At 38.8% G+C, this 25,921-nt stretch overlaps 1 protein-coding gene and 1 pseudogene across 1 annotated transcript in view; one reads left to right on the top strand and one right to left on the bottom strand.

Moving 5' to 3' along the window:
• RNF24 (ring finger protein 24) overlaps positions 1 to 25,921 on the top strand; it is a 144,832-nt gene that overhangs the window by 57,063 nt on the left and 61,848 nt on the right. The gene's annotated exons all lie outside the window — the stretch shown is intronic.
• Positions 19,091 to 25,921, bottom strand: part of LOC114894273 — a 13,236-nt pseudogene continuing 6,405 nt past the window's right edge.

Here is a 25,921-nt window from a genome sequence, read left to right as displayed (position 1 = left end):
TGTAAGTCTCAAAATTGTTTTGGCTATTCAGGGCCGCTTGCAATTCCCTAAGAATTTGAGGTCTGTTTTTCCATTTCTGCAAAATTATGCTTGGAATTCTGATAGTGATTGCGCTGAACCTGCAGATTGCTTTGGGCAGTCAGTCATCCCATTATTTTGGTTTGTTGTATTTTTATTTTCATCCAGCTCAAAATGTTTTCTAATTTTCCTTTTGTTTTCTCCTTCAACATATAGGCTGCTTACAAATGTAATGTTTACTTTCCAAATATTTGTGGGTATCCCAAATTTCCTCCTTTTGATGACTTCTAATTTAATTCCATCATGGTCAGAGGACATACTTTGTTGAGTTTCAATCCTTTTAAATTTATTGAAACCTGTTTTATGACCTAGCGCAGGGGTTGGCAAATTATGCATGGCCTGCTTGTTTTTGTAAATAGAGTTTAGTGGGACACAGTCATACCCATTCATTAAAGTGTTGTCTGTGGCTGCTTTTGAGTTAAAATAGCAGAGTTGAGTAGCTGTGACAGAGACTGTATAGGCAACAAGCCTAAAATATTTACTATGTGGGCCTTTAAGAAACTTTTTTACCAACCTCTGGCCTACCATAAGGTCTATGACTGTTCCAATTGTGCTTAAGAAGAATGTGTATTCTGCTCATTAGGTAGAATGTTCTTTAAGTGTCAGGTCACGTTGGTCGTTCGTGTTATTTAACTCTTATGTTATCTTTGGTGATTTTTGGTGTAATTGTTCTACCCATTATTATGAGTGAGATATTGAAGTTTTCAACTATTATTGTTGAATTATCTATTTTCCCCTTTAATTTTGTCAGTTTTGCCTTATGTACTTTGGGTCAGCTGTTAGGTTGACATATCTTCCTGATGAATTGACCATTTTATTGTAAAACATCTTACTTTGTCTCTAGTAAAATTTTTTTGGCTTAAAGTATATTTTGTCTGATACTGGCATAGCCACTCTAGCTCTCTCTTTTTTTTCTTAATATAAATTTATTTATTTATTTTTGGCTGTGTTGGGTCTTTGTTGCTGAGCATGGGCTTTCTCTAGTTGCAGCGAGCGGGGGCTACTCTTCGTTGGGGTGCGCAGACTTCTCACTGCGGTGGCTTCTCTTGTTGCAGAGCACAGGCTCTAGGCATGCGGGCTTCAGTAATTGTGGCACACGGCCTCAGTAGTTGTGGCTCGTGGGCTCTAGAGCGCAGGCTCAGTAGTTGTGGCACATGGGCTTAGTTGCTCCACGGCATGTGTGATCTTCCCAGACCAGGGCCCAAACCCGTGTCCCCTGCATTGGCAGGCGGATTCATAGCCACTGCGCCACCAGGGAAGTCCCACTGTAGGTGTCTTATGCATATTCTTTGCAAGATGTATCTTTTCACATCATCCTATATCTTTGAATATAGTGTGTTTCTTGATTACAAAAAAACACCACAAAGCTTGTTTTTTGTTTTTTGGGTTTTTTAAATCCATTCAGCCAATGTCTGCCTTTGATTGGAGCAATCTATTCACATTCAATGTTATTATTACTATGCTTGATTTATGTGCTATTTGCCATTTGTTTCCTGTGTGTTTCATGTCCTTTTTCTGACTTTTTTGTATTAAATGGATATTTTCCATTTTAATTCCTTTTTTGAATTTTGAAACATTTTTTCTTAACTGATATTTTATTGAGATAATTGTAGATTCATAGGCATTTGTAAGAAATAGTACAGAAATCACTTGTATACTTTGCCAACTTTTCCACGATAGTAACTAACGTTTTACCATATAAAATCAAAACTATATGTTAGCTATATTTATGTTACTATAACATATCACAGACAAGGGGTGGATGTTGATATGACCAATCTTCCTCAGATTTCCCCAGTTTCACTCATTTGTGTATGTGTGCATGTGTGTTTATCTACCACCGCAGACAAGATACTGAACAGTTCCAACACCATGAGGACCCCTAGTATTACCCTCTTATAGCTACACATTACCTAACCTCTGGTGATGACCAGTCTGTCCTCCATGTCTAAACTGTTGTCATTTCAAAAATGATATGTAAATGGAATCATGAAGTATATAACTTTTTGGAGTTAGCTTGTTTTACTCAGCATAATTCTCTGGAGATTCATCCAGGATGCTGCATATATCAATAGTTTGTTCCTTTTTATTGCTGAGTAGTATTCCAAGGTTATGTGTGTACCAGTTTATTTATCTGTTCATCTGCTGAAGTACATCTGGGTTGTTTCCAGTTCTGGGCTGTTACCAAAAAAGCTACTATGCATATTTGGTACAGGTTTTTGTGTGAATGTTAAGTTTTCGTTCCTTGGGATAAATGCCCAGGAGGGCTTTGTTGATTTTTAAACTACATATCTTTTATTTTTTTTCTTAGTGATTATTCTAGGGATTACAATATGTATCTTATCACAATACACTTCAGAGTAATATTAATTTAAGTCCAGTAAAATACAGAAAGAGTTTTGCTCCAACATAGTTCCATTCCTTCCCCACTCTTGTGATATTATTTTCATATATATTATGTGTTATATATCATATAAGCCCATTGATAACAGCATCACAATTATTGCTTTATACAATTTTATATCTTTAAAAGATAATTAAGAAAGGAGAAAATGTATTTATAGAATCTTTTATATTCACCCACGTATTTATTGTTACCAGTACTCTATTCTCTCTGTGGATTCAAGTTACCATCTGGTATTATTTCCTTGATCTGATATAGCTCCATTCTCTCCCCTTATTTTTGTGATATTATTGTCATTTAGGTTACATCATTATATGCTACAAGCAGAGTGATACGTTTTAATAATTCTTGTTTTATGCAGTTGTCTTCTACTTTTTGAAATAATTAAAAGGAACAGCAACAGGGAATGTTGACTATGGTATGATAGCTCACTTTTCTTGATCACCTCACTTTTCTTTACACCGAAAGCTGTGTTCCAGCAAGTCTTCCAGTGTCATACAAGTCAGAACTAAAAGTCTTAAGGTCCAAGCAGCTCCCCACAGCTTAAATCATGTTGCTTATATATTTTTTTCCTCTAACTTGTTCATTAAAAAAAGAAAGTTTTGGGGCTTCCCTGGTGGCACAGTGGTTGAGAGTCCACCTGCCAATACAGGGGATACGGGTCCGTGCCCCAGTCCAGGAAGATCCCACATGCTGCAGAGCGGCTAGGCCCATGAGCCATGGATGCTGAGCCTGCACGTCTGGAGCCTGTTGCTCCGCAATGGGAGAGGCCACAACAGTGAGAGAGGCCCATGTACCACAAATAAATAAATAAATAAATAAAGGTTTTGGCAAATTATAAGTAACTTAGTTAGGGACTTCCCTGGTGGTGCAGTGGTTAAGAATCCACCTGCCATTGCAGGGGACATGGGTTTGATCCCTGGTCCGGGAGGATCCCACATGCCATGGAACACCTAAGCCCATGCGCCACAACTACTGAGCCTGCACTCTAGAGCCCGCAAGCCACAACTACTAAGCCTGTGTGCCACAACTACTGAAGCCCACATACCTAGAGCCCATGCTCTGCAACAAGAGAAGCCACTGCAATGAGAAGCCTGCATACCGCAATGAAGAGCAGCCCCTGCTCACTGCACCTAGAGAAAGCCCACACACAGCAATGAAGACCCCCTGCAGCCAAAAATAAATTTTTTTAAAAAAGAAGTATGTCACTTATTTGTTCCTTATTGAATATCTTTATGGCCTCTTGAAAATACTTTCTTTACCAACAGCATTTTTCACAGAATTAGAACAAAAAATTTTTTAATTTATACGTAAACACAAAAGACCCTGAATAGCCAAAGCAATCCTGAGAAAGAAAAATGGAGCTGGAGTAATCAGGCTCCCTGACTTCAGGCTATACTACAAAGCTACAGTCATCAAAACAGTATGGTACTAGCACAAAATTCAGAAATATAGATCAATGGAACAGGATAAAAGTCCAGAAATAAACCCACGCATCTATGGTCAATTAATCTACAACAAAGAAGGCAAGAACATACAATGGAGAAAAGACAGTCTCTTCAATAAGTGGTGCTGGGAAAACTGGACAGCTATATGTAAAAGAGTGAAATTAGAACACTCCCTAACACCATGCACAAAAATAAACTCAAACTGGATTAAAGACCTAAATGTAAGGCCAGACACTATAAAACTCTTAGTGGAAAACATAGGCAGAACACTCTTTGACATAAATAGCAGCAATATATTTTTGGATCCACCTCTTAGAGTAATGAAAATAAAAACAAAAATAAACAAGTGGGACCTAATGAAACGTCAAAGCTTTTGCACAGCAAAGGAAACCATAAACAAAACAAAAAGACAACCCACAGAATGGGAGAAAATATTTGCAAAGTGACCAACAAGGGAGTAATCTCCAAAATATACAAACAGCTCATGCAGCTCAATATCAAAAAAACAACCCAATCAAAAAATGGACAGATCTAAATAGACGTTTCTCCAAAGAAGACATACAGATAGCCAAAAAGCACATGAAAAAATGCTCAACATCACTAATTATTAGAGAAATGCAAATCAAAACTACAGTGAGGTATCACCTCACACCAGTCAGAATGGCCATCATCAAAAAATCTACAAACAATAAATGCTGGAGAGGGTGTGGAGAAAAGAGAACCCTTCTATACTGTTGGTGGCAATGTAAATTGGTACAACCACTATGGAGAACAGTATGGAGGTTCCTTAAAAAACTAAAACTAGAGCTGACATATCATCCAACAATCCCACTCCTGGGCATATACCTGGAGAAAAACATAATTCAAATAGATACATGCACCCCAATGTTCATTGCAGCACCTTTTACAATAGCCAAGACATGGAAGCAACCTACATGTCCATCAGCAGAGGAATGGATAAAGAAGATGTGGTACATATATACAATGGAATATTACTCAGCCATAAAAAAGAATGAAAATGCCATTTGCAGCAACATGGATGGATTTAGAGATTATCATACTAAGGGAAGCAAGTCAGACAGAGACAGACAAATATCCTACGATATCACTCGTATGTGGAATCTAAAAAAAAAAATCATACAAATGAACTCATTTACAAAACAGAAATAGACTCACAGATTTCAAAAACAAACTTATGGTTAGCAAAGGGGAAAAGTGAGGGGGAGGGATAAATTAGGAGTTTGGGATTAACATATACACACTACACTATATAAAATAGATAATCAACAGGATCTACTGTATAGCACAGGGAACTCTACTCAATATTCTGTAATAGCCTATATAGGAAAAGAATCTGAAAAAGAATAGATATGTGTATATATATAACTGAATCACTTTGCTGTACACCTGCAGATAACACAACATTGTAAATCAACTATATTCCAATATAAAATAGTAATTAAAATTAATTTTTAATTGTGATATATACAGATAATGGAATATATTCAGCCATAAAAAAGTACTGATATGCACTACAACATGGATGTGATCCTCAAAAACATTATGCTAAGTGAAAAAAGCCAAATACAAAGTGTCCTATATTGTATGATTCCATATATGAGATATACAGAATAGATAAATCCATAGTAATAGAAAGTAGTTTGGCAGTTACCAGGGCTGTGGAGAGGGAAGATTTAGGGAGTAACTGCTTCATGGGTACAGGATTTTATTGAACTTAGAGTAATGAAATGTTTTGGACTTAGGTAAAGTTGGTGGTTGCACAGCATTGTGAAGGCAGTAAATGTCACTGAATTTGCTCACTTTAAAATGGTTAATTTTATGTTATGTAAATTTCACCTCAAAGTTTTTAAGCATATGTAGGGTATATGCTCTTGAGAAGTTGTGGTAAACCAAAATTTTGAAATTTATAATCAAAGGTATCACTTTTGTAATAATCATTTGCTACTAGAGTTTTTATAAATTTGTTCTTTAATAAATTACTTTCATTAAATCATTGCTCAAAAAATTAGATCATTGATGATTATAAAAAATTAATGGAACATAGTTAAAGCAGAAACTAGAGGGACATTTATAGCTGTAAATACCTATATTAGACAAGAGTAAATAATTCATATCAATAACCTAAGCTTCCACTATAAGAAACTAGAAAAAGAAGAGCAAACTAAACCCAAAGCAAGTCGAGGCTGGATATAATAAAAATTAGAGTAGAAATCAGTGAAATACAAAATAGAAAAACCATAGAGGAAAGAAAATCAAATGAAATCAGAAGGTGGTTCTTTGAAAAGAACAACAAAATTGAGAAGCCTTTAGCTAGACCAGGAGTGGGCAATTTTTTTTCTATAAAGGGCCAGATAGTAAATATTTTAGGCTTTGAGGGCCACATATAGTTTCTGTCATATAGTCTTGTTTGTTTGCTTTTTAACACACCTTTTAAAATTAAAAACCATTCCTAATTTGGGGGCCATGTGAAAATAGGCTATGGGTCATACTTTACTAACCCCTGAGCTATGAACAACTTCATGCCAACAGACCAATATCCCTTATGACTATAGCTTCAAAAATCATCTACAGGGACTATGCTGGTGGTGCAGTGGTTAAGAGTCCGCCTGTCAGTGCAGGGGACACAGGTTTGAGCCCTATTCCAGGAAGATCCTACATGCCATGGAGCAATTAAGCCTGTGCACCACAACTACTGAGCCTATGCTCTAGAGCCCACAAGCCACAACTACTGAGCACAACTACTGAAGAGTGCATGCCTAGAGCCCATGCTCTGCAATCAGAGAAGCCACCACAATGAGAAGCCCATGCACCGCAACAAAGATGCAACGCAGCCAAAAATAAATAAATAAACAGATTTATTTTCTTTAATCATCTACAAAATATTAATAAACTGATCCTAGGAACATATAAAAATGATTCTGACCAAGTGAGGTTTATACCTATACAAGGTTAGTTTAACATGAGAAAACCAATTAACATAATAGACTCACTGTTACGATTAAAAACTCTCAACAAACTAAGAATAGAAGAATCTTCTACATGAAACTACTGTATAAAAACTTATAGCTGGGCTTCCCTGGTGGCACAGTGGTTCAGAGTCCGCCTGCTGATGCAGGGGACACGGGTTCGTGCCCCAGTCCGGGAAGATCCCACATGCCATGGAGCGGCTAGGCTCGTGAGCCATGGCCACTGAGCCTGCGCGTCCGGAGCCTGTGCTCCACAACGGGAGGGGCCACAACAGTGAGAAGCCCGCATACCGCAAAAAAAAAAAAAAAAAAAGCAACTTACAGCTAACATCATAATTAACGGTGAAAGCCTAGACACTTTCTCTCTAAGATTGGGAACAAGACAAGGATATCTGCATTCACCACCTCTTTTCAACATTGCACTGGAGGTTCTAACCAATATAGTCAGGAAAGAAAAATAAAACACATTCAGATTAGAAAGGAAGACGTAAAGCTGTCTTTCTTTACAGATGAAATGATTCTGCATGTAGAGAATGCCAAGGAATTCACACACACACATACACACACACAAACTAGAACTAATAAATGAATTCAGTAAGGTCACAGGATACAGGATCATTATACCAAATAATCAATTTTATTTCTATATATTAAGAATGGGCAATCCAAAATAATTTCATTCACAATAGCATTAAAGAGAGTAAAAAACTTTGGAATACATTTAACAAAAAAGTTCAAGACTTGTACACTGAAAACTACAAAACATTGCTGTAAACCTTAAAGATTATCTAAATAAATGGAAATTCCATATTCATGGATTTGAAGACAACATTATTAACATGGCAATTCTTCCCAAATTTATCTATAGATTCAAAGCAATTTCCTTCAAAAATCCCAGTTGAATCTTTTGCAGAAATTAGCAAGCTGATCCTAAAATTTATATGAAATGACAAAGACCCCCAAAAAGCCAAAACAATATGAAAAAGAACAAAGTTGGAGGACTTAACAATTCTTGATTTTAAAACTTACTATAAAGTTATCATAATCAAGACAGTGTGATACTGGCATAAAGATAGACATATAGCTCAATGAGGGACTTCCCTGGTGGTGCAGTGGTTGGGACTCTGAGCTCCCAATGCAGGGGGCCCAGCTTCGATCCCTGGTCAGGGAACTAGATCCCACATGCATGCTGCAACTAGCAGTTTGCATGCCAGAGCTAAGGAGCCCTCCTGCCACAACTAAGGAGCCTGCCTGCCACAACTAAGACCCTGCACAGCCAAATTTTAAAAAGTTAGACATACAGCTCAGCGAAATAGAATCCAGAGTCCAGAAATAAATTCTTACATTTATGGTCATTTGATTTCCTATTAAGCTATGCAAAATGATGAACTTCTCCCCTTCTCTGAACACATTTTTCTTATTCCTTTCTTTACTACAGACCTGGCACACAGCGCCTTCTTGATTTAGTTTTTTGTTTTTTTGTTTTTAGAAGTTGTCAACTAAATTCTCATTTATTTTTCATATTTAGAAGCATTTATATTTCTGTTTTTGAATTCATTTATTTTTTATTTTTGGCTGCGTTGGGTCTTCATTGCTGCACACGGGCTTTCACTAGTTGCGGTGAGTGGGGACTACTCTTCATTGCGGTCTGCAGGCTTCTCATTGCGGTGGCTTCTCTTGTTGTGGAGCACGGCCTCTAGGTGCACGGGCTTCAGTAGTTGTGGCTCACGGGCTCTAGAGCACAGGCTCAGTTGTTGTGGCACACAGACTTAGTTGCTCCGCAGCATGTGGGATCTTGCTGGACCAGGGCTTGAACCCGTGTCCCCTGTTCTGGCAGGAGGATTCTTAACCACTGCACCACCAGGGAAATCTTGCCTTGTTGAATTAGACTAAAGTTCACAATGGTGTGCTTAATGTAAAGTGACCGACAACCTCTTCCAGTAGACAATACTAATCAGGGTGGAGAGATGAACCTTTGTCTTGCTCAATCTACATAAATTAACTCAAAATACATCATAGAGCTATAGATTACATAGCTAAAACTGTAAAGCTCTTAAAAGAAAACATACAAGTAAATCTTTAAGACCTTGAGTTAGACAAACGTTTCTTAGATACAGCACCAAAAGTACAAGCAATAAAGACAAAATTGGGGCTTCCTTGGTGGCGCAGTGGTTGAGAGTCCACCTGCCGATGCAGGGGACACGGGTTCGTGCCCTGGTCCGGGAAGATCCCACATGCCGCGGAGCGGCTGGGCTCGTGAGCCATGGCCGCTGAGCCTGCGCATACGGAGCCTGTGCTCCGCAACGAGAGAGGCCACAGCAGTGAGAGGCCCACATACCACAAAAAAATAAAAAATAAAGACAAAATTGATAAGATGAACTTCATCAAAATTTAAAACTTTTATGATTCAAAAGATACCATTAAAGTGAAAAGACAAGCCTAAAACTGAGAGAAGAGATTTGCAAATTATATATCTAATAAAGCACATGTATGCAGAATATATAAATAACGTTTATTACTTAATAATAAGAAAACAAATAGGGAGGGCTTGCCTGGTGGCACAACAGTTAAGAATCCACCTGCCAATGCAGGGGACACGGGTTTGAGCCCTGGTCCGGGAAGATCCCACATGCCACAGAGCAACTAAGCCCATGCGCCAGAACTACTGAGCCTGCGCTCTAGAACCCTTGAGCCACAACTACTGAGACCGCATGCCACAATTACTGAACCCCGCCTGCCTAGAGCACATGCTCTGCAACAAGAGAAGCCACTGCAATGAGAAAACTGTGCACCGAAACAAAGAGTAGCCCCTGCTCGCCGCAACTAAAGAAAGACTGCACAGCTATGAAGACCCAGCACAGCCAAAAATAAATAAATTTATTTTTTTAATCCTTAAAAAAAAAAGAAAAGAAATAGGGACTTCCCTGGTGGTGCAGTGGTTAAGAATCCACCTGCCAATGTAAGGGACATGGGTTTAATCCCTGGTCTGGGAAGATCCCACATGCCACAGAGCACCTAAGCCCATGAGCCACATCTGCTGACCCCGCGTGCCACAACCACTGAAGCCCACGTGCCTAGAGCCCATCCTCTGCAACAAGAGAAACCACTGCAATGAGAAGCCCGCGCACCACAATGAGAACCCTGTGCACCTCAAACAAGAGTAACCCCTACTCACCACAACTAGAGAAGGCCCGTGCACAGCAACAAAGATTCAACACAGCCAAAAATAAATAAATAAATATTTTTTTTAAAAAAAGGAAAAAGAAAACAAAACAAATAACCCAGTTTAAAATTGGGCAGGGAGGGTCAAGATGGCGGAGTAGAAGGACATGTGCTCACTCTTTCAAGAGCACTGGAATCACAACTAACTGCTGAACAATCATTGACAGGAAGACACTGGAACTCACCAAAAAAGATACCCCACATCCAAAGACAAAGGAGAAGCCACAATGAGACAGTAGGGGGGTGCAATCACATAAAATCAAATCCCGTTACTGCTGGGTACGTGACTCACAAACTGGAGAACGCTTATACCACAGAGGTCCACCCACTGGAGTGAAGGTTTTGAGCCCCACGTCAGGCTTCCCAACCTGGGGGTCCAGCAATGGGAGGAGGAATCCCTAGAGAATCAGACTTTGAACGCTAGTGGGATTTGATTGCAGGACTTTGACAGGACTGGAGGAAACAGAGACTCCACTCTTGGAGGGCACACATAAAGTAGTGTGCGAATCAGGACCCAGGGGAAGGAGCAGTGACCACATAGGAGACCAAAGCACACATACCTGCTGGTGTTGGAGGATCTCCTGCAGAGGCGGGGGGTGGCTGTGGCTCACTCTGGGGACAAGGACCCTGGCAGCAGAAGTTCTGGGAGGTACTCCTTGGCATGAGCCCTCCCAGAGTCTGCCATTAACCCCACCAAAGACATGGGTAGCCTCCAGTGCTAGGTCGCCTCAGGCCAAACAACCAACAGGGAGGGAACCCAGCCCCATCCATCAGCAAACAAGCGCATTAAAGTTTTGCTGAGCTCTGCCCATCAGAGCAACACCCAGCTCTACCCACCACCAGTCCCTCCAACCAGGAAGCTTGCACAAGCCTCTTAGATAGCTTCATCCACCAGAGGGCAGATAGCAGAAGCAAGAACTACAATTCTACAGCCTGGGGAAGGACAACCACATTCACAGAAAAACAGACAAAATGAAAAGGCAGCGGACTTTGTACCAGATGAAGGAACAAGATAAAACCCCAGAAAAATAACTAAATGAAGTGGAGATAGGCAACCTTCCAGAAAAAGAATTCGGAATAATGATAGTGAAGATGATCCAGGACCTCGGAAAAAGAATGGAGGCAAAGATTGAGAAGATGCAAGAAACGTTTAACAAAGACCTAGAAGAATTAAAGAACAAACAGAGATGAACAACACAATAACTGCAATGAAAAATACACTAGAAGGAATCAGTAACAGAATAACTGAGGCAGAAGAATGGATAAGTGACCTAGAAGACAAAATGGTAGAATTCACTGCCATGGAACAGAATAAAGAAAAAAGAATGAAAAGAAATGAAGACAGCCTAAGAGAACTCTGGGACAACATTAAACGCAACAACATTCTCATTATAGGGGTCCCAGACGGAGAAGAGAGAGAGAAAGGACCTAAGAAGATATTTGAATAGATTATAGTCAAAAACTTCCCTAACATGGGGGGGAAATAGCCACCCAAGTCCAGGAAGTGCAGAGAGTACCAGGCAGGAGAAACCCAAGGAGAAACACACCGAGACACATAGTAATCAAATTGACAAAAATTACAGACACAGAAATTATTGAAAGCAACAAAGGAAAAATGACAAAAACTTCCCTAACATGGGAGAGGAAATAGCCACCCAAGCCCAGGAAGCGCAGAGAGTTCCAGGCAGGATAAACCCAAGGAGAAACATGCCGAGACACATAGTAATCAAATTGACAAAAATTAAAGACAGAGAAATTATTGAAAGCAACAAGGGAAAAACGACAAATAACATACAAGGGAACTCTCACAAGGTTAACAGCTGATTTCTCAGCAGAAACTCTACAAGCCAGAAGGGAGTGGCACAATATATTTAAAGTGATAAAAGGGAAGAACCTACAACCAAGATTACTCTACACAGCAAGGATCTCATTCAGATTCGATGGAGAAATCAAAAGCTTTACAGACAAGCAAAAGCTAAGAGAATTCAGCACCACCAATCCGGCTCTACAACAAATGCTAACGGAACTTCTCTAAGTGGGAAAAACAAGAGAAGAAAAGGGCCTACAAAAACAAACCCATAAAAATTAAGAAAATGGGCTTCCCTGGTGGCGCAGTGGTTGGGAGTCCGCCTGCCGATGCAGGGGACACGGGTTCATGCCCCAGTCCGGGAAGATCCCACATGCCGCGGAGCGGCTGGGCCCGTGAGCCATGGCCGCTGGAGCTGTGCGTCCAGAGCCTATGCTCCGCCACGGGAGAGGCCACAACAGTGAGAGGCCCGCATACCGCAAAAAAAAAAAAAAAAAAAAAATTAAGAAAATGGTAATAGGAATATACACATTGATAACTGCCTTAAATGTAAATGGATTAAATACTCCAACCAAAAGACATAGACTGGCTGAATGGATACAAAAACAAGACCGGTATATATGCTGTCTACAAGAGACCCACTTGAGGACTTCCCTGGTGGCGCAGTGGTTGAGAGTCTGCCTGCCGATGCAGGGGACACAGGTTCGTGTCCCGGTCCAGGAAGATCCCACATGCCACAGAGCGGCTAGGCCCGTGACCCATGGCTGCTGAGCCTGCGCGTCTGGAGCCTGTGCTCCGCAACGGGAGAAACCACAACAGTGAGAGGCTTGCGTACTGCAAAAAAAAAAAAAGAAAGCCGGAGTAGCAATTCTCATATCAGACAAAATAGACTTTAAATAAAGATTATTACAAGAGACAAAGAAGGACACCACATAATCATCAAGGGATCAATCCAAGAAGAAGATATAACAATTGTAATTATTTATGCACCCAACATAGGAACACCTCAATACATAAGGCAAATGCTAACACCTATAAAAGAGGGAGTTGACAGTAACACAATAATAGTGGGGGGCTTTAACACCTCACTTACACCAATGGACAGATCATCCAGACAGAAAATTAATAAGGAAACACAAGCTTTAAATGACATAATACGCCAGATACATTTAATTGACATTTATAGGACATTCCATCCAAAAACAACAGATTACACTTTCTTCTCAAGTGCACATGGAACATTCTCCAGGATTGATCATGTTTTGGGTCACAAATCAAGCCTCGGTAAATTTTAAGAAAATTGAAATCATATCAAGCATCTTTTCCAACCACAATGCTATGAGATTAGAAATCAACAGGGAAAAAATTATAAAAAACACAAACACATGGAGGCTAAACAGTAAGTTACTAAATAACCAAAAGATCACTGAAGAAATCAAAGAGGAAATTAAAAAATACCTAGAGACAAATGACAACGAAAACACGACTATCCAAAACCTATAGGATGCAGCAAAAGCAGTTCTAAGAGGGAAGTTTACAGCAATACAATCCTACCTCAAGAAACAAGAAAAATCTCAAATAAACGATCTAATCTTACACCCTAAGGAACTAGAAAAAGAACAAACAAAATCCAAAGTTAGTAGAAGGAAAGAAATCATAAAGATCAGAGCAGAAATAAATGAAATTGAAACAAAGAAAACAATAGCAAAGATCAATAAAATTAAAAGCTGGTTCTTTGAGAAGTTAAAATTGATAAACCTTTAGCCAGACTCATCAAGAAAAAGAGAGAACTCATATCGATACAATTAGAAATGAAAAAGGAGAAGTTACAATGGACACCACAGAAATACAAAGCATCCTAAGAGACTACTACAAGCTACAAGCAACTCTATGCCAATAAAATGGACAACCTGGAAGAAATGGACAAATTCTTAGAAAGGTATAACCTTCCAAGACTAAACCAGGAAGAAATAGAAAATATGAACAGACCAATCACAAATAATGAAATTGAAACTGTGATTAAAAATTTCCAATGAACAAAAGTGCAGGACCAGATGGCTTCACAGGTGAATTCTATCAAACATTTAGAGAAGAGCTAACACCATTCTTCTCAAAGTCTTCCAAAAAATTGCAGAGGAAGGGACACCCAAACTCATTCTATGAGGCCACCATCACCCTGATACCAAAACCAGACAAAGATGCTCCAAAAAAAGAAAATTACAGACCAGTATCACTGATGAATATAGATGCAAAAATCCTCAACAAAATACTAGCAAACAGAATCCAACAACACAGTAAAAGGATCATTCACTATGATCAAGTGGGATTTATCCCAGGAATGCAAGGATTCTTCTATATATGCAAATCAATTGATGTGATAAACCATATTAACAGATTGAAGGAGAAAAACCATATGGTCATCTCAATAGATGCAGAAAAAGCTTTCGACAAAATTCAACACCCATTTATGATAAAAACTCTCCAGAAAGTGGGCATACAGGGAACTTACCTCAACATAATAAAGACCATATACGACAAACCCACAGCAAACATCATTCTCAATGGTGAAAAACTGAAAGCATTTCCTGTAAGATCAGGAACAAGACAAGGATGTCCACTCTTGCCACTATTATTTGACATAGTTTTGGAAGTCCTAGCCACGGCAATCAGAGAAGAAAAAGAAATGAAAGGAATCCAAATTGGAAAAGAAGAAGTAAAACTGTCACTATTTGCAGATGACATGATACTATACATAGAGAATCCTAAAAATGCCACCAGAAAACTACTAGAGCTAATCAATGAAATTGGTAAAGTTACAGGATACAGAATTAATGCACAGAAATCTCTTGCATTCCTATACACTAACAACGAAAGATCAGAAAGAGAAATTAAGGAAACAATCCCATTCACCATTGCCCCAAAAAGGAATAGAATACCTAGGAGGTAAAAGATCTGTACTCAGAAAACTGTAAGACACTGATGAAAGAGATCAAAGATGAGCCAAACAGATGGAGAGATATACCATGTTCTTGATTGGAAGAATCAATATTTTGAAAATGACTGTACTACCCAAAGCAATCTACAGATCAATGCAATCCCTATCAAATTACCAGTGGCATTTTTTACAGAACTAGAACAAAAAAATCTTAAAATTTGTATGGAGGCACAAAAGACCCCAAATAGGCAATGCAGTCTTGAGGGAAAAAAACAGAGCTGGAGGAATCAGACTCCCTGACTTCAGACTATACTACAAAGCTACAGTAATCAAGACAATATGGTACTGGCACAGAAACAGAAATATAGATCAATGGAACAGAATAGAAAGTACCTATGGTCAACTAATCTATGACAAAGGTGGCAAGGACATAAAATAGAGAAAAAACAGTCTCTTCAATAAGTGGTGCTGGGAAAAGTGGACAGCTACATGTAAAAGAATGAAATTAGAACACTCCCTAACACCATACACAAAAATAAACTCAAAATGGAGTTTATTTTTTACATTTTTTGCATTTAAAGACCTAAATGTAAGGCCAGACACTATAAAACTCTTAGAGGAAAACATAGGCAGAACACTCTTTGACATAAATCACAGCAAGATCTTTTTTGATCCACCTCCTAGAGTAATGGAAATAAAAACAAAAAACAAATGGGACCTAATGAAACTTAAACTTTGCCAAGCAAAGGAAACTACAAACAAGACAAAAAGACAACCCTCAGAATGGGAGAAAATATTTGCAAACGAATCAACGGACAAAGGATTAATCTCCAAAATATGTGAACAGCTCATGAAGCTCAATATTAAAAAAAAACAAACAACCCAATCCAAAAATGGGCAGAAGACCTAAATAGACATGTCTCCAAAGAAGACATACAGATGGCCAAGAAGCACATGAAAAGCTGCTCAACATCACTAATTATTAGAGAAATGCAAATCAAAACTACAATGAGGTATCACCTCACACCAGTTAGAATGGGCATCATCAAAATCTCCAAACAACAAATGCTGGAGAGGGTGTGGAGAAAAGGGAACCCTTTTGCACTGTTGGTGGGAATGTAAATTGATACAGCCACTATGGAGAACAGTATGGAGGTTCCTTAAAGAACTAAAAATAGAATTACCATATGATCCAGCAATGCCACTACTGGGCATATACCTGGAGAAAACCATAATTCAAAAAGACACATGCACCCAATGTTTATTGCAGCACTATTTACAATAGCCAGGTCATGGAAGCAACCTAAATGCCCATCAACAGACAAATGGATAAAGAAGTTGTGTTACATATATACAATGGAATATTACTCAGCCATAAAAAGGAACGAAATTGGGTCATTTGTAGAGACATGGATGGATCTAAAGGCTGTCATACAAAAAAAAAAAAAAGACTGTCATACAGAGTGAAGTAAGTCAGAAAGAGAAAAACAAATATCGTGTATTAACATGTATATGTGGAACCTAGAAAAATGGTACAGAGAAACCAGTTTGCAGGGCAGAGATAGAGACACAGATGTAGAGAACAAACATAGGGACACTAAGGGGGGAAAGTGGCTGGGGGGGATGGTGGTGGTGGGATAAATTGGGAGATTGGGATTGACATATATACACTAATATGTATAAAATAGATAACTAATAAGAACCTGCTGTATAAAAATATAAATAAAATAAAATTCAAAAAAATTTAAAAAATAAAATTGGGCAGGGAGTTCACTGGTGGTCCAGTGGTAAAGAATCCACCTTCCAATGCAGGGGATACGGGTTCGATTCCCTGGTCGGGGAACTAAGATCCCACATGCCACGGGGCAACTAAGCCTGCGCACTTCAACTAGAAAGCCTGCGGTGCTGCAAACTACAGAGCCCACGCGCTCTTGAGCCTGCACACCACAACAGAGGGCCCGCATGCTGCAATAAAAGATCCTGCATGCCACAACTAAGACTCAACGCAGCCAACAATGACTAAATAAATAAAATATTTTTTTAAATGAAATAAAATTGGGCAAAGGATTCGGATATTTCAACAAAGATAATATGCAAATGGCCAGTATGCACATGAAAAGATGCTCAGTATCACTAATCATTAATGAAATGCAAATTAAAAACCACAGTGAGGTACCACTTCACATTGACTAGGATGGCTGAAATCAAAAAGATAAGTTTGGAGAGGATGTGGAGAAATTCAAACCCTCATACACTGCCTCTGAGATTGTAAAATTGTGCAGCCACTTTAGAAAACAGTCTGGCAGTTCCTCAAAAGGTTAAACATTAAGTTGCCATATGACCCAGCAACTTCACTCCTAGTTATATACCCAAGAGAAGTGAAAAAATATGTCCACACAAAAAGTTTCACATGAATGTTCATAGCAGCTGAGCATTATTATAACTGTATTATTTATAATAGCCAAAAAATGGAAACAATCCAAGTGTCCAGTCAACTGGTTAGTGAATAAAGAAAATACAGTTTATCCATAAAAAGGAATACTATTTGTCAATAAAAGGAAACAAAGTACTAATATAGGCTATAATGTGGATGAACACTGAAGACATTATGCTAAATGAAAGAAGCCAGACACAAAATACCATATATTGTGATTCCACGTACATAAAATGTCCAGAAAAGGCAAATCTTTAGAGACGAAGTGGATTAGTAGTTGCCTCGGGCTAGGGGTTGGAATAGGGAATGACAGCTAATGAGTACAGTTTCCTTTTGGGGATGATAAAAATGATCTGGAAGTGGATTATGGGGATGATTGCACAACTCAAAATTTACTAAAAATCATTGAATTACACTTAAAATAAGGTACACTGAAAATGAATTTTAGGTACATAAACTATATCTCAAAAAAGCTAATAGGAACAAAAAAGGGAATGGGAAGATACCGGAAACTGAAACTTCTAGATTATTGCAAGAAGGCTTCTGCAGAGCCTCAAGAACATGGCATTTGGGACAATATAACGCACCGAAATGTGGTTTTGGGGGGGGGGGGTTGAATTTTATTTATTTTTTATACAGCAGGTTCTTATTAGTTATCTATTTTATACATATTAGTGTACATATGTCAATCCCAATCTCCCAATTCATCACACCACCACCACCACCCCCGCTTTCCCCCCTTGGTGTCCATACGTTTCTTCTCTACATCTGTGTCTCATTTCTGCCCTGCAAACCGGTTCATCCGTACCATTTTTCTAGATTCCACATTTATGCGTTAATATATGATATTTGTTTGAAATGTGTTTTTTGAGAGAAGTTTTCATTTGATCGTGTATATACTTGGTAAGTAAGTTTATATTGTTACTTAATCTTTCATTTAGTAAATGTATTCTCAGCACATCCTAGATGCTGGGAATGCCATAATGATCAAAACATCACAGATTCTGTCATCTCGGAGTTTCTGTTATATAGTTGAGATGAAAAACACAATAAAATCATAATTAAAATTTTAATTACAACCTTTGATAATGAGGGGTGTGTTTTTTTTTGGATTGGCTAACCTGCATTAAAGGATTTTTCTTTTTTTTTTCTTTTTTTTAATTTTTTTTTTGGCAACGTAGTTAAAGAAGGTCCTTTTTATTTTTGCAATGTCATTCCATACAAAAGCAATAGAACCACAACAGTCTTAATAAGAAATTTACAATTGAATATTTGAACAGAAAATCTGTACACATAATCATTCACAACAATTTTACATGGTAAATTAACTGACTGTAAAAAAAAATGTTCTTTCTAAATCTTTCTGCTTTCTAAACTCTTGGAAACAGTATAGGTAGAAGGCCTACTTAGTGCTATTTACAAATACCAAATTAAGACTGTATAACTTACATAAACCCCATTAATTTACCAGCTCAATTTAATATCTCACTATTCAGTTCTCTGTATGAAGAAAAAAGCCAATCTTGACATATTAACAAACAGCCCAAACCCTAACCCTTTCCATAAAGATATTAAAGGTATCTGATTATGAGGACACTGACACACTTGTCAGGTTGACTTCAAGGATGCGGGAGATTAAGCAATTAAGATTGTTGCAAGATTGCTTCGAGTTCAATTTTCCTCGGATTTAGTTCCATTTACAGTTTAAAATATGCAGAATACACTCCCTCTACATAAAATTAACGTTTCTTAAGAAAATAAGGCAAGAACAACAATTCACCATGAGACTGTACACTATTAACAGAAACCTCCAGTTACAAACGCAGGATGCATGCTTGGCGGGCCACTTCCCACCTGGGGAGGCAGCGCTGCTCCCAGTGGCCTCCAGGTGGCGACAGTTAGCTCGTGGCTGAGAAGTCTTTCAAGGGTTCAGTTAAACAGGCTTTAAAGTCAAACTCGTCCTCTGCCTGGCAGTCCACGTTTCTGACTTTCGTGGGTGTGCCACAGTACATGTCGAAGTTATCCTGAGAGCTCGTCTGGAGCTCAGAGCTGCTCTCCACGGATTCCATCTCCATCTCCCCGAGGTCAACAGGACGTATTTCTTGCAAATCACATCCTTCTTCCGCTGGAGGATTCCAAAAATGCAGAGCCACCTTCCAGAGTTTGATCTGCTGGTCCCACGATCGTGGACTATACTTATTGAATTTGTTGGGGGTTTTGGGATGAATGCCAGACTGTTGAAGGTGCCTTGGGACTTTAATATAGCAATCGTAGGCGATGGTGTTCTTCCCATAGTCGATCTGCTTCTGTCTTCTCATCAGGACACTTTCATCGGTCTCCAAGTCAGCTGGCAATGCTGACATAGACTCCTTTGAATCCAAACTTCCTAATGATGATTTTCTCTCCCTTCCAAAGTCATTTATGAGGAGTTTCCTTTTATATCTTGCAATTTCGTTGTTAACTCTAGTCCTCATTTCATCTTCTTCAACTGCACTTGCCCAGTCTGAACATCTAGAATGGGGCTTAGGGCCTTTGGGAGTGGTAAAGCTATCGGGTCTGCGGTCGCCCGGCGGCCTCGCAGGGCCCTAGGCGTCCTCGGACTTCCAGTGCCTCTCCTTGGTCGTGTGCTTGCGTCCCAGGCTCCATCTCGCGGCGGGCGGCTGGCTGTCGTCGCCGTCGCAGCAGCTTCCGCACCTGGGGGACTTAGCAGCCGTCAGGCCATGGCGACGCGGCGGGCGGGGTCGTGGAGGCCTGGGGTCCGGCGGTGGCGGCGGCAGCAGCGGAGACCTCCTCTCCGCGCGACGCTGATGGACTCTGTTATTTTTTTTTTTTACTGGTGGTTTTCTTTTATCTTTGTTGGAGTATAATTGCTTCACAATGCTGTGTTAGTTTCTGCTTTATAACAAAGTAAATCAGCTATACATATACATACATGCCCATATCTCCTCCTTCTTGCGTCTCCCTCCCACCCTCCCTATCCCACCCCTCTAGGTGGTCACAAACACCGAGTTGATCTCCCTGTGCTATGCGATTGCTTCCCACTACCTATCTGTTTTACATTTGGTAGTGTATATATGTCCATGCCACTCTCTCACTTCCCCCAGCTTGCCCATCCCCCTCCCCGTGTCCTCAAGTCCACTCTCTACATCTGCGTCTTTATTCCTATCCTGCCCCTAGGTTCCTCAGAACCTTTTTTTATTTTAGATTGCATATATATGTGTTAGCATACGGTATTTGTTTCTCTCTTTCTGACTTACTTCACTCTGTATGACAGACTCTAGGTCCATCCACTTCACTATAAATAATTTCGTTTTTTTATGGCTGAGTAATATTCCATTGTATATATGTGCCACATTTTCTTTATCCATTCATCTGTCAGTGGGCACTTAGGTTGCTTCCATGTACTGCCTATTGTAAATAGAGTTGCAATGAACATCATGGTACCTGACTCCTTTTCAATTATGGTTTTCAGGGTATATGCCAGTAGTGGGATTGCGGGTCATATGGTAGTTCTATTTTTAGTTTTCTAAGGAACCTCCACACTGTTCTCCATAGTGGCTGTATCAATTTACATTCCCGCCAACAGTGCAAGAGGGTTCCCTTTTCTCCACAGCCTCTCCAGCATTTATTGTTTGTAGATTTTTTGATGATGGCCATTCTCACTGGTGTGTGGTGATACCTCATTGTAGTTTTGATTTGCATTTCTCTAATGATTAGTGATGCTGAGCATCCTTTCATGTATTTGTTGGCAATCTGTATATCTTCTTTGGAGAAATGTCTATGTAGGTCTTCTGCCCATTTTTGGATTGGGTTGTTTGTTTTTTTAATATTGAGCTACATGAGCTGCTTGGAAATTTTGGAGATTAATCCTTTGCCAGTTGCTTCATTTGCAAATATTTTCTCCCATTCTGAGGGTTGTCTTTTCATCTTGTTTACGTTTTCCTTTGCTATGCAAAAGCTTTTAAGTTTAATTAGGTCCCGTTTGTTTATTTTTGTTTTTATTTTCATTTCTCTAGGAGGTGGGCCAGAAAGGATCTTGCTGTGATTTATGTCATAGAGTGTTCTGCCTGTGTTCTCCTCGAAGAGTTTGATAGTGTCTGGCCTTACATTTAGGTCTTTAATCCATTTTGAGTTTATTTTTGTGTATGGTGTTAGGGAGTGTTCTAATTTCATTCTTTTACATATAGCTGTCCAATTTTCACAGCACCAATTATTGAAGAAGCTGTCTTTTCTCCATTGTATATTCTTGCCTCCTTTATCAAAAATAAGCTGACCATATGTGCATGGGTTTATCTCTGGGCTTTCTATCCTGTTCCATTGATTTATATTTCTGTTTTTGTGCCAGCACCATACTGTCTTGATTACTGTAGCTTTGTAGTACAGTCTGAAGTCTGGGAGCCTGATTCCTCCAGCTCCATTTTTCTTTCTCAAGATTGCTTTGGCTATTCAGGGTCTTTTGTGTTTTCATACAAATTGAAATTTTTTGTTCTAGTTCTGTGAAAAATGCCATTGGTGGTTAGTTGGATAGGGATTGCCTTGAATCTGTAGATTGCTTTGGGTAGTATAGTCATTTTCACAATGTTGATTCTTCTAGTACAAGAACATGGTATATCTCTCAATCTGTATCATCTTTAATTTCTTTCATCAGTGTCTTATAGTTTTCTGCATACAGGTCTTTTTTCTCCTTAGGTAGGTTTATTCCTAGGTATTTTATTCTTTTTGTTGCAGTGGTAAATGGGATTGTTTCCTTAATTTCTCTTTCAGATTTTTCATCATTAGTGTATAGGAATGCAAGAGATTTCTGTGCATAATTTTGTATCCTGCTACTTTACTATATTCATTGATTAGCTCTTGTAGTTTTCTGGTAGCATCTTTAGGATTCTCTATGTCTACTATCATGTCATCTGCAAACAGTGACAGCTTTACTTCTTTTCCAATTTGTATTCCTTTTATTTCTTTTTCTTCTCTGATTGCCATGGCTAAAACTTCCAAAACTATGTTGAATAATAGTGGTGAGAGTGGACAACCTTGTCTTTTTCCTGATCTTAGAGGAAATGGTTTCCGTTTTTCACCATTGAGAATGATGTTGGCTGTGGGTTTGTCATATGGCCTTTATTATGTTCAGGTAAGTTCCCTCTATGCCTACTTTCTGGAGGGTTTTTATCATAAATGGGTGTTGAATTTTGTCAAAAGCTTTTTCTGCATCTATTGAGATGATCATATGGTTTTTATTCAATTTGTTAATATGGTTTATCACATTGATTGATTTGCATATATTAAAGAATCCTTGCATCCTGGGATAAATCCCACTTGATCATGGTGTATGATCCTTTTAATGTGCTGTTGGATTCTGTTTCCTAGTATTTTGTTGAGGATTTTTGCATCTATGTTCATCAGTTATATTGGCCTGTAGTTTTCTTTCTGTGTAACATCTTTGTCTAGTTTTGGTATCTGGGTGATGGTGGCCTTGTAGAATGCGTTTGGGAGTGTTCCTCCCTCTGCTATATTTTGGAAGAGTTTGAGAAGGATAGGTGTTAGCTCTTTTCTAACTGTTTGTTAGAATTCATCTGTGAAGCCATCTGGTCCTGGGCTTTTGTTTGTTGGAAGATTTTTAATCACAGTTTCAATTTCAGTGCTTGTGATTGGTCTGTTTATATTTTCTATTTCTTCCTGATTCAGTCTTGGCAGGTTGTACATTTCTAAGAATTTGTCCATTTCTTCCAGGTTGTCCATTTTATTGGCATATATTTGCTTGCAGTAATCTCTCCTTATCATTTGTATTTCTGCAGTGTCAGTTGTTACTTCTCCTTTTTCATTTCTAATTCTATTAGTTTGAGTCTTCTCCTTTTTTTTCTTGGTGAGTGTGGCTAATGGTTTACCAATTTTGTTTATCTTCTCAAAGAACCAGCTTTTAGTTTTATTGATCTTTGCTGTTGTTTCCTTCATTTCTTTTTAATTTATTTTTGATCTGATCTTTATGATTTATTTCCTTCTGCTAACTTTAGGAGTTTTTTCTTCTTCGTTCTCTAATTGCTTTGGGTTTAAGATTAGGTTGTTTATTTGAGATGTTTCTTGTTTCTTGAGGTAGGATTGTATTGCTATAAACTTCGCTCTTAGAACTGCTTTTGCTGCATCCCATAGGTTTTGAGTCGTCGTATTTTCATTGTCATTTGTTTCTAGGTATTTTTTGATTTCCTCTTTGATTTCTTCAGTGACCTCTTGGTTATTTAGTAGTGTTGTTTAGCCTCCATGTGTTTGTATTTTTTACAGATTTTTTCCTGTAATTGATATCTAGTCTCATAGCGTTGTGGTCAGAAAAGATACTTGATACGATTTCAATTTTATTAAATTTACCAAGGCTTGATTTGTGACCCAAGATATGATCTATCCTGGAGAATGTTCCATGAGCACTTGAGAAAAATGTGTATTCTGTTGTTTTTGGATGGAATGTCCTATAAATATCAATTAAGTGCATCTTGTTTAATGTATCATTTAAAGCTTGTGTTTCCTTATTTATTTTCATTTTGGATGATCTGCCCATTGGTGAAAGTGGGGTGTTAAAGTCCCCTACTATGATTGTGTTACTGTCGATTTCCCCTTTTATGGCTGTTAGTATTTGCGTTGTGTATTGAAGTGCTCTTGTGTTGGGTGCATAAATATTTACAATTGTTATATCTTCTTCTTGGACTGACCCCTTGATGATTATGTAGTGTCCTTCTTTGTCTCTTGTAATAGTCTTTATTTTAAAGTCTATTTTGTCTGATATGAGAATTGCTACTCCACCTTTCTTTTGATTTCCATTTGAATGGAATAACTTTTTCCATCCCCTCACTTTCAGTGTGTATGTGTCCCTAGGTCTGAAGTGGGTCTCTTGTAGACAGCATATATATGGGTCTTGTTTTTGTATCCATTCAGCCAGTCTGTGTCTTTTGGTTGGAGCATTTAATCCATTTACATTTAAGGTAGTTATCGATGTGTATGTTCCTATTACCATTTTAATTGTTTTGGGTTTGTTATTGTAGGTCTTTTCCTTTTCTTGAGTTTCCTGCCTAAAGAAGTTCCTTTAGCATTTGTTTTAAAGCTGGCTTGGTGGTGCTGAATTCTCTTAGCTTTTGCTTGTCTATAGAGGTTTTAATTTCTCTGTCGAATCTGAATGAGATCCTTGCTGGGTAGAGTAATCTTGGTTGTAGGTTTTTCCCTTTCATCACTTTAAATATGTCCTGCCACTCCCTTCTGGCTTGCAGAGTTTGTGCTGCAAGATCAGCTATTAACCTTTTGGGGATTCCCTTGTATGTTATTTGTTGCTTTTCTTTTGCTGCTTTTAGTAGTTTTTCTTTGTATTTAATTTTTGATAGTTCGATTAATATGTGTCGTGGCGTGTTTCTCCTTGGATTTATCCTATATGGGACCCTCTGCACTTCCTGGACTTGATTGACTATTTCCTTTCCCATATTAGGCAAGTTTTCAACTATAATCTCTTCAAATATTTTCTCAGTCCCTTTCTTTTTCTCTTCTTCTTCTGGGACCCCTATAATTAGAATGTTGGTGCCTTTAATGTTGTCCCAGAGGTCTCTGAGACTATCCTCAATTCTTTTCATTCCTTTTTCTTTATTCTGCTATGCAGTAGTTATTTCCACTATTTTATCTTCCAGGTCAGTTATCCGTTCTTCTGCCTCAGGTATTCTGCTATTGATTCCTTCTACAAAATTTTTAATTTCATTTATTAGGTTGTTCATCATTGTTTGTTTGCTCTTTATTTCCTCTAGGTCCTTATTAATCATTTCTTGTATTTTCTCCATTCTATTTCCAAGATTTTGTATCATCTTTACTATCATTACTCTGAATTTTTTTTCAGGTAGACTGCCTACTTCCTTTTCATTTGTTTGGTCTGGTGGGTTTTTACCTTGCACCTTCCACTGCTGTGTGTTTCTCTGTCTTCTCATTTTGCTTACCTTACTGTGCTTGGGGTCTCCTTTTTGCAGCATGCATGTTCTTAGTTCCCGCTGTTTTTGGTGTCTGCCCCCAGTGGCTAAGGTTGTTTCAGTGGGTTGTGTAGGCTTTCTGATGGAGGAGACTGGTGCCTGTGTTCTGGTGGATGAGGCTGGATCTTGTCTTTCTGGTGGGCAGGACCGCGTCTGGTGGTGTGTTTTGGGGTGTCTGTGACTTTATTATGATTTTAGGCAGGCTCTCTGCTAATAGGTGGGGTTGTGTTCCTGTCTTGCTAGTTGTTTGGCATAAGGTGTCCATCACTGTAGCTTGCTGGTCGTTGAGTGGAGCTGGGTCTTAGCGTTGAGATGGAGATCTCTGGGGGAGCTTTTGCCATTTGATGTTACATGGAGCTGGGAGGTCTCTGTTAGACCAATGTCCTGAACCTGGTTCTCCCAACTCAGAGTCACAAGCATGACACCTGGCTGGAGCACCAAGACCCTGTCAGCTACACAGCTCAGAAATAATGGAGAAAAAGAAAGAAAGAAGGGGGGGGGAGAGGAAGGAGGGAGGGAGGGAGAGAGAGAATGAAGGAAAGAAAGAAAGAGAAAGAAAGAAAGAAAGAAAGATAGAAAGAAAGAAAGAAAGAAAGAAAGAAAGAAAGAAAGAAAGAAAGAAAG

Source organism: Monodon monoceros, unplaced genomic scaffold (assembly GCF_005190385.1).
Source record: "Monodon monoceros isolate NGI ecotype Baffin Bay Population unplaced genomic scaffold, NGI_Narwhal_1 Super_Scaffold_13, whole genome shotgun sequence".
In the NCBI taxonomy this organism is placed as follows: domain Eukaryota; kingdom Metazoa; phylum Chordata; class Mammalia; order Artiodactyla; family Monodontidae; genus Monodon; species Monodon monoceros.
Note: the sequence above shows the minus strand (reverse complement) of the source record. Positions and strands in the feature narration are given on the sequence as shown.